This window comes from Medicago sativa, chromosome 5 (assembly GCF_051527215.1).
Source record: "Medicago sativa cultivar Bolivia chromosome 5, Bolivia_mono, whole genome shotgun sequence".
NCBI lineage: Eukaryota > Viridiplantae > Streptophyta > Magnoliopsida > Fabales > Fabaceae > Medicago > Medicago sativa.
The window spans coordinates 69,350,321-69,362,493 of NC_140753.1; the positions used below are offsets into that span (position 1 = coordinate 69,350,321).

The 12,173-nt window shown below is 35.7% G+C and overlaps 1 long non-coding RNA gene across 3 annotated transcripts; it reads left to right on the forward strand.

The window, feature by feature from the left end:
• The first annotated feature begins 467 nt into the window (after positions 1-467).
• LOC146924425 (uncharacterized) lies at positions 468-6,920 on the forward strand. 3 transcript variants are annotated; one of them, XR_015010172.1, is made up of 13 exons: positions 468-695; positions 1,014-1,218; positions 1,381-1,411; positions 1,493-1,580; positions 1,663-1,808; positions 2,167-2,289; positions 2,727-2,807; positions 3,027-3,098; positions 3,323-3,493; positions 4,335-4,549; positions 5,494-5,621; positions 5,713-5,799; positions 6,496-6,920. It is a non-coding gene; the product is annotated as an uncharacterized LOC146924425 (long non-coding RNA). The 3 variants fall into 3 exon arrangements; XR_015010173.1 differs by having other exon boundaries at positions 469-695; positions 1,011-1,218; XR_015010174.1 differs by lacking the exons at positions 3,323-3,493; positions 4,335-4,549; positions 5,494-5,621; positions 5,713-5,799; positions 6,496-6,920 and having other exon boundaries at positions 3,027-3,195.
• The last annotated feature ends 5,253 nt before the right edge of the window (positions 6,921-12,173 follow it).

The window sequence follows — 12,173 nt, forward strand, 5'->3', positions numbered from 1 at the left end:
GCACAGATCTAGAAAGTTTGTGAGAGCCAGACTGAGATTTGGGTTTGCTTTGCGTTTGAGAAATTTGGGTTTCTTTTATTTTTATTTTTATTTTAATATAAAATAGTTTATAAATGGGGTTAACCCATTTAATATGTATTGCAGTTAAAATCATTCTTCCAGTTTTAGTTTTTAAGTCAGGTGGATAACATCCTATTTAAAATATCTGAGCTAATAAGTGTTTTTTGTACTATAAGTTCACGATGACTTGTTTGTTTATGTCAATAAGCTTCCCGTGACAGCTTATAGAAACAATTTATAAGAAAAAGTTTAAACATCTTTTATTTTCCCTCTTCTACTAAACCAAATAGGAAAATCCATGGCCGTGCTTAATACAATTTTGCCCTTAGAGGGGTATTTTTGTAAATTAGTAAATAAACATCTCCCCACTATATATAAGAAGCTCGTAAGAAAAAAAAGAAAAAAAAAACAAAAGAAAAGGGAGAGAGAAACGGGAACGGTGGAAGAAGGGGGACAGGAGGAAGAACGGGAGAGGAGAGGGACGAAGGGAGAAATCGCCGCCGATTAACGGGTCGCCGCCGATTAACGGGTCACCAATTCATCAATCTAATAGCATGCATGTTTAGGGAAGAGTGATCGGCGAAGAACTCAACGGCGGTGGGATTGGATTGAAGTTGATCGGCGAAAATGAGAAGGTGAGATTATATACTTACCTAATTCATGCATGTTTCTTTTCTGTGATATTCTGTGATATTCTTTTTAGTTTCTTTGTTTTTAATCGATGGTGAGGTTTAAACGGGTCCTCATATGTTTTGTTATTGTTGATGTTGTTGTTAGTGCCTTGGTGGTGGTGATAGTGAGTAGATGGTGTTAGTTTGATTTGAATTTGGTTTTAAAACCCTAGGTTGCTTTGATTATCAGGGAGCATTGGTTTTTGAGTTTATGATTGTAGATTTGGTGTGAAATTGAGGTGTATTTGATCTATTTGTTGTTGTTGTTGTTTGTGGCAGTAGTGGATATATGCTGTTTGGATTTGATTATTGATGTCGTTGGAACCGATACCGTTGAATCGAAAAAGTTCGTCATTGAGAGAGAGGAAGCAGGGGAGTTCAGAGTCTTTAGGATCAGTAGGAAGATGGAGAGGTTCACCGTCACCTTCTCATCATAATCGACGGCCGCATGAGTTTAATCGGTCTGGTGATTTTCGGAGACTGGCAGGTGGTTATTTTGAATATGTTTTTTTATGGTTTTGGTTGTAATTTATGATTGAGTTTTTGAATTTCTTTGATTTTGGAACTAATTAGTATATTATATGATTTACTATTTTAGGCATTGTTTTAGTTTTTGACGAAATTTGAAATTTGTATTTGATTTTTGTAGGTGGATTTAACACAGCTCATGTTGCTGCTAGGTATATCTTTGAACATATTTTCAATTTTTTTGTGTAATTAATTTTTTTATGGTTGAGTTGATTCCAAATTTTGAATATCAGAGCCTATGATCGAGCTGCGATTAAATTCAGGGGAGTTGGTGCTGACATAAATTTCAATTTGAATGATTATGATGATGATCTTTAACAGGTTAGAGAATTTTCAAGTATACTTGATGAATGTGAAACTAGATGGATTATATCATGTAATTTTTCGATGTTTTGTTACTTAGACGAAGAATTTATCGAAAGAGGAGTTTGTGCAAACACTTCGTCTACACAGCAATGTTTTCTCAAGAGGGAGTTCAAAGTACAAAGGAGTAACACTGCACAAATGTGGCCGTTGGGAAGCTCGAATGGGTCAATTCCTTGGTAAAAAGTGAGAACCTATTTTTAATTTAACTGAAGTTATTTAGAAGTAACTTACCAACAAAATTGTGCACGGTTTAGTTTATATTGGCTTTGTATAGTTTTGCTTGATATTGAAACATCATGTATCTGGCTAATGTAGTGTAACATTTTAAATTGTGGCCGCGCCATGGTCTGTGATATAACAGAGAATTGCTGCGTTACATGATGCAATCTACAGGATGATGGTTTATTTTTGCATCCTTTCTATTCATTTTCTTTCCTGGAGGATGATGGTTACCCTGTTCCAGCTTTGATACATTAACTTTTTCCTGATACAATAACTTTGTTCAATTTATTTAAATGGTTTAGTGGCTCTCTCTTTGCAGGCCAAAACATCAGGAAGTTGTTTAAGGATGGCTTCATTATCAGGAAGCCAACTAAGATTCACTCCCTCTCCCGTGCTAGGCGCATGAAGGAGGCCAAGAGGAAGGGACGTCATGCTGGATATGGTATTTAACTATTTTAAACCTTGATAGTTTTAATGAATTGAAGGATATGGCGAATCTCTGTTAGTTTGTAAGATAGTGCTTGTCTGCTTGTGAAGTCATCGTCATTTAGACATTATAGAATAGAATTCATTCTATTTTGTTTGCAAGATTAGTTAATTAGGTGTGCTGAGTATTCTAGGATATGAAAGTTATATACATTCTGAAACCTATTCACCAACAGTAGAATTTTATGGCATTTATTTGAACCAAAATTTTAGAGCAACTTATTATCAATCCTATTTGAAGTGTATGGAGTGCAAGTTCAAAAACAAATAAACTAATCAGATACTTTATTTGGATGAGAGCAAGTTAGAATCATATGATTTCTTAATTTTGTTTTTGAACTGCATGGAGTGTGCAACTTTTGAATATGAAATGTTGTTATTTCTTATTTACAGATGTGTCGTGGTCGAGGACAGTGCTATAGGTCTAGCAGCCGCTAAAGCAGCTGGGATGAAGTGTATAGTAACAAAGAGCGGGTATATTTCTATTTACTGAATGGAAAGCAGCTTTATGTTTTTTTTATAGGCAGACAATAGTAAGTTATGTTAGTTTCCCGGATCAAATCCGAGATATCTGACTTTAAACTCCTTCAATGTCCCTTAGCTCACCAACCGAGCTGCCTTCGTAGTGTGGGACTTCTAAACATGTAGTGACTTTTCATTTGACTTTTTCTTAATCTCAAATGCATTATGCAGGTATACGGCAGATGAAGATTTCTTAAATGCAGACGCTGTATTTGACTTCATTGGTGATCCTCCTGAGGAGAGGTTTGATCTGGCATTTTGTGGTAGCCTTCTTTAGAAGCAATATGTCAGCTAGCAAACTGTGAAGTGATGAGGATTTTGTATGATTATTCAAGTCTCCTTCACTATTTCTATCAGTGCTAAATTCCTCCACCAAAATTTAAGCATAGTCCTCCTTTGATGTTGAACATGAACTGAGGGTGATTGAGGTAATGAAGGGACTAATGGTTTTGTTGGTGCTGTTGCAGGAGCTGGTGTGGCAGGGGCAGGTTTTGCCGGGGCTTTAGGTGCTGCAGCAGGTGATTGAGCTAAAGTAGTGGTAAAAAAGATATGACCGAAGAGTACTAAGAGTGTGAAAAAGAGAATTTGCTTCATCTTACTAGATAGTTTATCTGTTTTTGGAAAGGAACCAATGATAGGTAAGATTTTATTGCTATGAGTGTTTGATGTATACTGTAGACACTTTGAGATTACTACTTAATAGTACTTAATTGGTGACCTTTTGTGAGGAATGAGGGACAAGTGATTGCTTTTTATTGAGGATGCTAATTGATGCAATGTTTAGTTTAGATAGGAAGAAAAGGGGAAGTTACCAGCTTTTTCATCATATCATATGTCTGATTAATAAGTTGTGAGAGTGGAGATTTGACAGTGGTGTATGCATGAACTTTAAATTTTGCTTTCAACAGACCTTAGAGTTATACAATCAATTATTTGATGCGTATGATATGAAAATGTGGTTAGAAAAAGAGCTATTGATCTGTCTAACGTATAAGAAAAGGAAATAACCAAATTATAATTTATCTCCCTAAGTGAGATTTTCTGACAAAGATATGGTGATATGGACTGATGAACTATGAAGCAAACATTAGACCTACCAATACCATACTCTCAGATTAGATGTTAATTGCAAACTCTATGTTCATTAAATCTGAGCTGTAAGTAGTAAAGAAAGTAGTATTGAAGAGAAGCTAGAAATGTCTAATTAAATCTATATTGTATAAGAGCTTTTGAAGGAATTTTCATGATTGTGATTTTTATGATATTGAAATGCCTTGGAGCTGAAACTGAATCCTCTTGATTTGCAGTTCATTTATTTAGGTTATTTTGTAGTTCAGCATTATTTGTTTTTACATTTAGTTGAGATGAGTAATATGACTCTGATTTGATTCTTCTATTGTGGCAAGCATAGTGAATTCATTTGTAGTTTTGCCCCCTAATTCAAAATATTATTAATTGTATGCTTCTTAAATCTATCAGGCAGTGCATGTTTTCTTTAGGGAAAACTTCAAGTTCCTGTTCACCGACACAGTCGATCGACCTGATGCTTCCACAAAATGCATCCGTGTGAGATTGAATTCTGGTGGATCTAACAACAACGGCAAAAACTCTAGGAAACGCAAAGAGAGAGATACTAAGCCTTTTGACAGCAGAGGTTCTGAAAATTGGCCAGAAAATTCTGTCAAGATCCTCAGGTAAAGTTTCTGATAACAAGCCTGTTCTTAGATTAGAAGGGTCTATTGTGGGGATAATACCCTAAATAATTGATCATGATCGAAGTGTTGTGTTTTAACGTCAGTTTCTTAGTGTATTTTGTTATAGAAGAGAGTTGCTGCATATAAAGGTCACAGAGAGGTTTAGGTTCTGTCAAACACCCTGAAGACTTACATATTGTATTTCATTTCTATTTGTTCTATTTGGGATTACTCTGATTCATGGGGAAAGTAGTTGAATTATACCCTATCTGTTTTTGTCCTTGGTTCTTATTCACTTTGAGTCTATCGGGTATTTTGTTTGATAAACTATAAATTTAGTAGTGCTCAATGTATTCCATGTCGATTTTTATATTAACAAAGTTATATTACAGTTCATCTTATACTGGTGACTTTGATATACGCTCATAATACAACAGTCGAGATCTATGAATACAGTAAGATGAGTATTTTGACAGTAGACAATTCGGATTCGGCCTAGAAACAGGACAAATTTTGTACCAATAATGGAGTTATGAATAAATATTTTTTTTGCATTCTGTCAAGCATTCAAGCCTTTTTCATCCTTTTTGATATTCTAACAGTTCATAGTTAGTAAAAAAACCATTTGTTTTTTGTGACAATGCAATTGAAATTTAAAATGATATTAAAGTAACAGGATTTGATAAAGGAACTATATGATTGTCAGATAATGGAATAGATGTCACCAACAAAAATTAGATTTCAGTGAGATTATGCAATCTTGTCTCCAACTTATTATAATTTATATCCCTGCTATAATTGTATTAGAAATACACTTTAGAATATTCTCTTCATAACAATATACGTTAGTGGCTGAAATTTGGATTTGGATTGGATCTGATTTTCACACACTGTCAAAAAAAAATTGTGAAAAGGTTTAATAGCCACTTTTTTTTCTTGACTAGGTTGTAGCCACTTCATGATTGTGAGTTCTAAGCAGTATGAAATCATTGTATAATGTGTTTTATATTGGGTCAAGGCAAAATTTATTGTTGAAGCGGGCAATCAACCAACTGACCCTGATGATGATGAGGTTGGTTTTATATTTTTCCTCTTTCCTTCCCTTTAGCTTAGAAAGATGAAAGAGATTAATGTATTGTGTTAATTACCTTCTTACTTTACAGATTCTAAAGAAAAAAGGTGTTGTGATTCTCCCAGACATTTATGCAAATTCAGGAGGTGTTACAATTAGCTACTTTGAGTGGGTTCAGGTAACTTATATTTATATAATTAAACTCTGATTTCATATGGATTCTTTTGTATGTGTAAGACTTATAACCTATGTAGCACGGACACTTCGTATTAAAGGCTTATTGAGAGGGCACCAATATCTATTGTTACATTCAATCATTCTCATTCTTTAAAATTATTATCGGTATCTATGAGTCAATGTTGTGTTCATTGTCCGTGTTTGTTCAAGTGCTTAGTAGCTTATAAATCAATTAATCTAATATCCCTTTCATTATGTTTTATAATGAAAGGGGCCAGAGGTAGGCAATTTTAGTAATTTCTGGAGAAATTGTTAAATTATATCCTTTTGTATGATTTAAGTTCAATGCAATCAAATCCCTTTCATTGTCTCGGTTACACATTCAACACAGGTTATGTCATTTGCCATTATTTATCAATTATAAAAAAAAATATTAAATTTTAATTGATAACCACCAGTCCACCAAATTTGTTCTAGCCTTTTATTTATCAAATACATTTTTCTTCTAACTAATTGTTTCAAGAATCTGAATAAGGTTGTTGGTTTGAGCAATTTTTTTATCAGGTAGGGTCCAAACCAATCTATGGTTGAGTTAGCTACATACCAATAAATGTTGACCACTCTTGAAACTGAAGTTCTGTTGAATTAAAAATGCTTAGTTTTTACTTATTTGAATTTGATCAATATGCTACAATAGATATTTGTCATTGGAGTTGTAAATATCACAAATAAATGAAGTGGTCAAGAGATTCAACAATGGGGAAGAATGTGCATGTGAGATGTGAAGTGAGTGGGAGATGCAGATGTGTGGTAGCAGAACCAATCAATGAGGCATTCAAAGTTCAGTCTTGCTCAGTTGGAAGACATTCTGATATATTAAAAACTATTTATTATTTGGCTTGGTTTTGCTACACTTTTTGTATTTATTTTAATCTTTAGATCTTTTTCATTATAATATATTCTCTCGGTTATGGAAAGTGTCTTCATAGAAGACTTTTTTATTTGACCCCAAGATTTGTTTGTTTCTTCATGATCATGTGGGTAGTATAAATTATTGAATAAATAGGGGAAATAGAAGCAAAGATTGACATGTTAATGGAGAGTTTACTACTATTTGGTAAAGGATTTTTTTTATTTTATTTTATGAATCGGTAAAAGGATCTTTATCAATTGGGTTTTAAATTCTAACATGTTCACGTATTAAAGAGTACTGGTGCAATAAAAAAAATAATTGGTCCAAGAGTTTGTATTTGAAGAATATAAGTGAAATCACCAAAATCTATAACATACTTTGCAGTTGCATATTTTAAAATTAATTATAATTTGAGCACATTACCTTCGTTCTCAAATTTACGAAGAATAGCGATTTTCCGTAATTTGAATATCTCTCTTTCAGAGCATTTTTTTTTAAAAAATACGTAATTCAACCCGTGCAAAGATCGACCTGAAGGTGAGAAAAACACAAGAAGGGGGGTTGAATTGTGTTTTTGAAAAATTCTTCGTTTCTCCTAAAAACTGAACACACTGATCAGAAGCTAAGTGAGACAGCTTCTGAAGTGATAATCAGAATCTAAATGCAGCGGAATAAAACAGAGAGAGAGAGAAGAAGAACGACACAAAGCAATTATACTGGTTCCTTCCACAATCCGGAAGTAGTCCAGTCCCCCTTGCACTTCCAAGGAGATTTCACTATGAGTAATATCTGATTACAAATGCTCAAGCACACAAGCAAGAGACTTCCAATGCTCAAGCACACAAGCAAGAGACTTCCTTTGCTCAAGAACACAATCAAGAGACTTCCTGCTCAAGCACAACTGCAAGAGACTTCCTAACTAAACAAAATTACACAGAAAATTGTTTAAGGTTGAACACTTGATATACAATCAGAGGTGCTCACAATACAAATCAGATACAGACTCAATGGACTTAAGAATTTCTAAGATATGACTTTGAGACACAGAAATTCTAAGTGAATGCAGAACAATTTCAGCAGAGGTTTGGTACTTGCGAAAATCTTGTGAGTCTTTCGTTCAGCGTTCTTGCATTACCAATTCTCTAAGTCTTCACTCCTTTATATAGAGGTGTGAGAGAGACGTTGTGAAATTGCCAGCACACCAAAGAGTCGTTGTTGAAGCTTGATCTTTCACCAATAATCTTTTGCCTGATTTGGCTGTTGTCCTATGAAGAACAAATTTGAAATCCATTCCTTATCCAAAGGAACATCTATGCAGGCGAAACCGTATTCTGGAGCTGTTTTCTTGTCCTGTAGTGCGGACACAAAACAGAGTAGTGGAGAACGTGGTTGTACAATTCGTACAAAGTACAATGTCAACGCTTTCGTCCAAATTGCAAACACACGCCTTCAAACACCTTTGAAATGACCGTTGCAAACTCCACTAATCCTTTGTTTGTGTTTTCGAATCCAATAGACAGCTTTTGCATTGATGATTCTTCAATTCTTGATTCTTTGCAAATCCAGTTGATATTCAGCTTCTGGTGAAATGGCTTCTGATGAGGCAGCTTCTGATGATGCAGCTTCTGATGATATGACTTCTGCAGCTTCTGATGACGCAGCTTCTGATGATGTGGCTTCTGGACCTCTTGTCTTCAGAAGCACTATTCTTCAGGAGCAGCTTACTTCAGGAGCGCTATTTCTTCAGGAGCACTTTTTCTCTTCAGTAGCAAGATGCCTTCAGGAGCGTCCAAGCTTCAAATTTTTGTTGTTTCCATAGCTCTTTATTTGCTCATTCAGAACCAATGATGATGTAACTTTATAATTATGGTCCTGTACACTTGAACAAATATTAGCTAGTCCAATTTACAATTTTTAATACCTTGTTATCATCAAAACCCTTTAAGGTTCATTGTTAAACACATTTTGTTCCAACAATCTCCCCCTTTTTGATGATGACAAACAAAAGTATTTAAAATTGATCAATTGTTGTTAATCTAATTAACAAGTTGACTTTGGGGTTCTGAGGTTTGTAAGCTCAGAATCTGAGGTTTGTAAGCTCAAACTCCCCCTGAGTCTGATAGTCTTTAAGGTGAGGTTTGTAAGCTCCCCCTAAGTTCTATCCAGGTTAATTAAATTCATTTTTCGCACAATAATATTATCAGAGCTTAAAAACAAAATTGAATCATTGAAAGAATTAATTTATAGATAAGAAGAATGGTTCAATTAATTTTACTTGAATTTTGATACTCCTTCGTTCGTTCATAGCTTATACCAATAAGGTAAAAAAAATGATAGAAGGTTTTCAAAAATTTCAAATGCCATTAATGGGGCTCAGAGCCTTTAAATACTTGTCACATATACTCCCCCTTTTGTCATTATCAAAAAAAATAAAAAATAAGCATAAAAGACAAAAAGATTTGAGAAAAACTCAAACAAAAGAGAGTATAAAAGAAAATGAACTAAATAAGTCAGAGCAAAATATATGAACATGCATATCAATTGTCAGAAGCAGCTAAACAGTCAGAATCAGTAAGCATTCAGAAGCAAGAGAAATAAGACAAGATGGTTTCAGAAGCATGGACTAAAAATTTTAAAACAGACAACAAACAAAGAAAAACACAAGGGTGTGCAACTAAGGGTTGGTTTGTTGTTGTTTCTTCATTTCTTCCATTTCTTCAATCTTCTTCTTCAACAGTTCTTCAAGTTGTTGTTGCCTCTGAAGAAGAGCTTGTTCCCTTTCTCTAGCTTCTTGCTGCTGCTGTGCCATCTGTTTCTTCAGAAGCTTACACAACCTGGCTTCTCTGGTCAAGTAATCCGTTTCAAAGAAGAAAGGCTGGTTTGCCAGGAGCAGTGTAGAACTTCTTACTCTAAGACTCTGATTCAGATTTTCCATTAGCCTTCTGACTGAAGCTTGCTTGACTCTGATGCATTTAACCCTTATGCTTTCAATTAGCTCAGTTGCCCGGTTCTGAAGAGATGCCCAGGAGTCATCATATGCACTTGTGAGATCAATTGTCCTTCGTTGATCCACAAGATTATGCAACTGACTCAGGATTGAGAGAAGCTCAGAATTAATATATCCAGATTCCAGGATGTTTGAGGGTGGTTGTTCAAGGATTTCAAGATCAGAATCACTGATTTCCAAATCTTGAACAGGGTTAGGAACTGGAATGGTAAAGTGTGTTTGTGTGTTTGAAGATGAAGGCTGGTTAGAATCAATGTGTGTGGTGGAGGTTGAGTCTTGAACATTGACTAGAGAGATGTCAACATCCATGGGAGTTGGTTCTGGAGAGTGTTCAGGTAAAGGTTGAAATTCAGTTTCAGTTGGTGGTTGTTGTGGTGAAGTTGTTGTTTGATTGTTGAGTTGGGGGTCAATGATGGCTATTGGTGATTGTGGGGGTGTTGTGGGTTTTTGTGGTTCAGGTGTTTGTTGATGGGGGTTTTCTGAAACAACATTTTCAGAAGCAGATGCTTCTGGAGTTGTTTCAGAGGCCTTTTCTGTTGTAGACTCAACATTTTCTGGAGGAATCATGTTGAGAGGTTGAATGTTAAGAGGTTGAGGGTGAAGGCGAAAAATAGTATCAATGACTCTTTCTCTCTGCTCAGCCAGTTCAGCCAACTTCTCAATAATTATGTGACCAACTGGTTCATAAGTAGTTGACTGAGAGGGCTTATCGTTGGTTTTGGATGATGTTGATTGGCTTTTTACTGGTTTTCGAAACAGTTGAGCTAAGGGTATATCATCATCAGAATCATCAGAGTCTGATAATGATTTGGATGCGGAATCTGATGATATATTAATTACCTTCTCTGGTTCAGGATCAGAATCCTCTTGAGCAAACTCACTGGTCATCTGCAACATTTTCTTGGCTTCTGAGACTACAGACTCTTGTAGCTCAGCAGCAATTTCCAAGACTTTTTCAGCTGCTGCCTTCTTCTCTTGTAACTCCTTTAACTCCAAATCAGAAGCATCTTGAGCTGTAGAGGTGATATGAGGAAAATCCTTGGTCCTCCTCAAGGCTGGCTTCCTCTTCCTCTTTGGTATAGCAGGTTGATCAAGAGAAATGCCAACACCCATGATCAACCTGGAATCCATGTCTTCAATGGCTTCTTCAATAGAAGGTACTGATGAACTACCAATTTTGAGCTTGTCAGTAGCAACTTTTGCCTTTTTAGCAGGTTGTTCAACCTCTAGATATTGCTCTGCAGTTATCTTCCTTTTTGACTTTCTGCCTCTGGCTCGTGGCAGAGCACCACCATACATTTCCTCTAGAATATCTTCCAATCTGATTCTCTCATTGGTTGCCTCAAAATGTTCCTTGATATAGTACATCTGCACTTCAATGGGATCCTTCTTGCAGATGGGTGGAAAGTCCTTCATAAGATCAGACTTAACAAATGATTCACTTAAATCAGTTTGAAGTTTGGTGACTTCACTGATTAGCTTCATATTCAAGAGAGTATGAGCATTAATGAATTTTCCAGTTTTTGTGTCAAGTAGCTGATCTGTGAAGCCTTGAGATTGACTGAGACTGTCCAAGATACCTCCTTGATAGAATATTTCTGAGAGGAGTCTTCCATAAGGAACCAAGGGTTTATCCAGTAGCTGACTTTGTTTCAAACACTCTACCAAGTACTTGAACATGTATTTGGGCACATTCACCTTTTCCTTCTTGATGAAGTGCTAGAGAAGGACCTTCTGAGCTAGATTTGGTTTCACACAGTCACCACTTGGAAACAGGTTCTCATTCTGAATCTTCAGAAGCATCTTAGTTTCCATGCTCAATTCAGCATATTTCTTCTCCTTCTCAGAATTGTATATCACCAAGTTGGCTTGCTTTTTCCAAATGCGTTTTTCAGCAGCATCTGAAAGATCAATTCCAGAGTAGTATCCAGAGGCTGCAGCCTTGAGAACATACTCTATGTGCCATAGTGCAAGTCTTATTGGAATACCACAGATGCTGGACCTGATTTCATCTTCCACAAATGGCGCAAGACCCATTTCTTCTCTTGTTTTCCCTTCTAATTCAGGATACATTAGCACCATCTGACTTTCCTCAGCTAAGGATGCCGCTTTGTTGTAGAATTTTGCTCTTACCCAGAAGTGTCTAACCAGAGCTTCATATGTTGGTCCATTCAACATTTTGAAATAATCCATGAGTCCTTGCTCTTCATAGTAGCTTCTGATTGAACACCTATGAAAATTCAGAGAATCAAAGTCCACTGGATTCTCTATCTGAACCTGCAAATCCCATTCTTCCAATTTCATGCTTCTTCCTCTGTAGTCATATTCAGGGACCATTCGTGAAGTAGATACTGAATCTTCTCGTTGCGAGCTTGATGATGCCATTTGATGATTTACGAAGATTTGAAGAAGATGAAGATTTTAGGGTTCTAAGGTTGAGAGAATGCGCTTACTT